Genomic DNA, 3,947 nt, shown 5'->3' with positions numbered 1-3,947 from the left:
ACTCAATGACGGATTAGCTACGATCGTATCGCCTAACGTTGCCGACGACAACGAATCGTCAAACGTGACGTTTAAACGCCGTTCGGGTTTTGGTGTCGACCACAATCGTCGCTCCAGTTTCGGTGTCAAACGCCCGATTTCGACTCCACTTCGGTACCGCGATACCGGATTCCTCGACGGTCTCGACCATCTGCTTTAGAGGTTCGACGATGGGCTTGAGGCGCTTCTCCGACGCGATGTCGGCGTCGATTGTGTCGGTCTTTATAGCTCGATGCTTCCTGCGAATCGCCTCGCTCGTCTTCTCGATCTCCCGCGTAATCTTTTCATGCTCGCGCGCGTCATCGTTGTCGTTTCTCCCCGTCATATCGATCGTATCGCGCGATCCGTTCTCGACGAAGCGTCTTCGACGACTGATTGTCACGCGATATCATCAATCTGTTAAAAAATCAACTCGACGGTACCGCAAACACGTCGAATCCTCGCCTGTATCGCCCGTTGTCGAGCGGACTGTCCTTGTCGATTACCGCGAAACCGTGATCATGTTGCCAGCAATCGCGACACAACGCACTAAACTCGTCGTACGACATGTCGGTGTTGACGTGATCGTTGTACACGTGTGTGGGTGCGGATTTGCCCGCACCTCAACAGATGACGTCGCGTCGTCGCAAGCAATTGATAGTCGCGATCTTTAACACCGGCTTGCAAACCACAACCTTCAGCTGTCAGCTTCGCTGACGCGCATTGCATCAGCTCGCGATGCATCGGGAGTCCCATCTTTAACAAAGGGCTGATAAGCCACAAAGAGATCCTCGCGTGCGATCGAGCGTCAGTCCAGCACTCGAAGTCGTTGCACGCGACGATTTTCATTTTTAACTTTGTATCGATCGACGTCATATTCTTTACATTGACATTGGATTGGTACTTTACTTTATTTTGCTATCCTGCGCGTTCCCTATCCCGCGAGTTAGTGAGATTCCCAAACGTGTTTCAGATTGGTTCCGTCCTGTTTGAACAGGATCAGCAGATTCGCGTTGTCGCGTATCAGATGCTTCGGTATCCTCGCGTACGACTGACACAGATAGAAGCAGTCTACGTTCGAGTGACGACCCATCGCGAAGTATTCTCTTACGGCGTCTTGCTTGTCGCACGCGATATCATCAAAGACGAAGATCGAATGCGGAAGCGCCTCGCTTGGCGGAACGACGTCGCTGTTGTTGGAGAACGTGAAATAGCCGATCTCGTCGATCGGCGTCAGCAGACTTTCCAAGTACTGATACTTGGGCTGCTGCAGCGACTTCGAGTACACGTACACGTTCTCGAAACGCAAACCGTGCGGACTCTCCAACAGACTGTTCAGAACGTTCGTTTTGCCGCAGTTCGATGCTCCGCACACGATCGCGCGCACGGTGTTTGGCAGCATCTCACCATGTCTGCGTTTTTTCTCCCTCTCGAGACTGTCCATCAGTCGTAATCTGTCGTTTCAATTCGCGACGCTTATCGTCTGCGGTTGTCGCACGAACCGCATCTCGTACCCGCTGTACGGAGACGATCACTCGCGCGCCTATTTATAGTCGCGCGACCCCGCGAATAGCTCATTAATTGACATGTATCTCGCGCTGAAACATCCCTTTGACGTGTTGAATTTGACCGCGGAACAGTTGAGCATCGTACCAAAAGCCGTTTTGCTGCACGTCTGCGGCGATTACGTTCATCATGTGTGGGACAAACTTCCCGTGCACTTGACGGAAGATCCGTAGGTTCGAACCTACCGCAGGTGCCTCGAGCATTACAATCAACCCTGGCAAAAAACGCACATCGACGGACCTGCTCCGTTAATCCGAGAGTGCAGCGAGTGTCAACGTCGTCTACTGCTTCATCGGAAGTAAAGTGCTGCGGCAAAGGTTTGTTGAATCGCGCGATAAACGCCCTCCCCTTCGAACTGCACATCCCCGGTTATCAATTTTGCGGGCCGGCAACTCGACTGAAGGAACGCATATCGAGAGGCGATCGAGGCGTTAATCCGTTGGACGAAGCGTGTCGCGAGCACGACTTGGCGTACGCGCGAAGCAACGATCTCACAGATAGACACGCAGCGGACAAAGAACTCGCCAAGAGAGCGGGAAAACGCGTTATAGCGAAAGATTCAGGCTTACGCGAGAGAGCCGCCGCAGCAGCCGTGTGGGCTGCGATGAAAGCTAAAATGAAAATTGGGATGGGTATGTCGACTAGAAAGAACAGGTTGAGGACTGTGAGAAACAGAACGATTACGAAGAGGAGAAGAAGAAGTACGATTCGCAAAAGACGCATGCTTCCAACAGCAAAGCGCGGTGGCATGCTGCCGATCATTCCGATTCTCGGCGCAGTCGGATCACTTGTCGGTGGAGCCGCGAGTATAGCGAGAGCCGTAAACGAGAGAAAAGCTGCTCGCGCGGCAGCCGGTGGATCCGGCGTACATCTGGCCCCGTACAACGGTGGACGGGGTCTCTCTCTCAAGCCGTACAGGTACGGCAGAGGTACGACTGTTGCGAAGAGAGGAAGAAAAAAAAAACGTCGAGAAGACGTTAAAAATGCCCACGGGTGCTACTACGAACGTGCAATTGAATCATCTGGCCAGACGTATGCGCGTTTCTTATTTCAGAGGTGTATTTATGCGCGACGCCCTACCTACGAGTGGCGCGCGTACAAACAAGAGCGGTATCGTGAACCTGGATAACGTGACGGGTCCGGGGACTCACTGGGTAGCGTACGCCAAAAGGGGAAATCGCGTCGCGTACTTTGACGGCTTCGGTAATCTCCGACCGCCCATAGAATTGGTAAGATATCTCGGAGTCGACGTCTCGTCGATAGAATACAATCGACGATCCTATCAAACGTATGATCAGAGTATCTGTGGACAACTGTGTCTGCGATTTTTAAGTACGATCGACGCGATTACGTTTAAAAACTGACGTCGCGACATACTTCGCCTCAGTATCGCTTTGAACATGTCGATCACGCTCACGTTAACCGGTAGGAGCTGCGTTCTCCATTCGAGCTACTCACCGGCGTTGGATTTCAGCGACGGTGATTACGAGCTCGGTCTCACGGACTTTGCGACTTACAACACCATACCGAACGTCGATTCTACAAACAATAAATTCTACTACGGCACGGACGGCAAGGAAATTACGATTCCCGAGGGATCGTATGAGATACAGGCAATAGTCAAATTTTTGAAACATGCGATGCCGCGACAACGCGACACCGTTGATGGTAATCGTAATGAGAAGAGCGAGAAGAACGATGATTTCTCGATAACGATTCGCGCAAACTTCAACACTATGAGAAGCGAGATCAAATCAGCGTACACGGTAAACTTTTCGAAACCAAACTCGTTGGGGCCGCTTCTCGGATTCTCGCCACACTGCGTACTGCAACCGCGAAAATGGCACGAGTCCGACTTACCGATCAATATAATCAACCTGAATATTATCCGCATCGAATGTAACGTAACCGCGGAAGCGTACTGCAACGGCGAACGCGTGCACACGATTCACGAGTTTTCACCGAAAGTGCCACCAGGATATAAGATCACGGAAACGCCCACGCAAGTCATTTACCTGCCGATCATCGTGCGATACGTTACGGATCTCACGATACGCGTCACCAACCAGAACGGTCGACCGCTCGACTTTCGCGGAGAGGAGATCACCGTCAGATTGCACGTGCGACAACAACAACAACGACGACCACAACGATAACGTGGTATGTTAATACCGAACAAAACGAGTCGCGTTACAACGATCAGTTTCGGTGCTGGGACGATCCAACAGCCTGAACCGCAACAACAACATTTCGCTGTAAATAGCGTCGAAAGGATAGGAAGAAGAAAAAAAAGATTAACCGAAACAAACGTTGAATTTCTGAGATCGCTCGGATTCGCTGTGCGAAATAACTTTATCTGAACG

This window comes from Cardiocondyla obscurior, linkage group LG17 (genome assembly GCF_019399895.1).
Source record: "Cardiocondyla obscurior isolate alpha-2009 linkage group LG17, Cobs3.1, whole genome shotgun sequence".
Classification (NCBI taxonomy): Eukaryota; Metazoa; Arthropoda; class Insecta; order Hymenoptera; family Formicidae; genus Cardiocondyla; species Cardiocondyla obscurior.
This window is presented reverse-complemented; position numbering follows the sequence as displayed.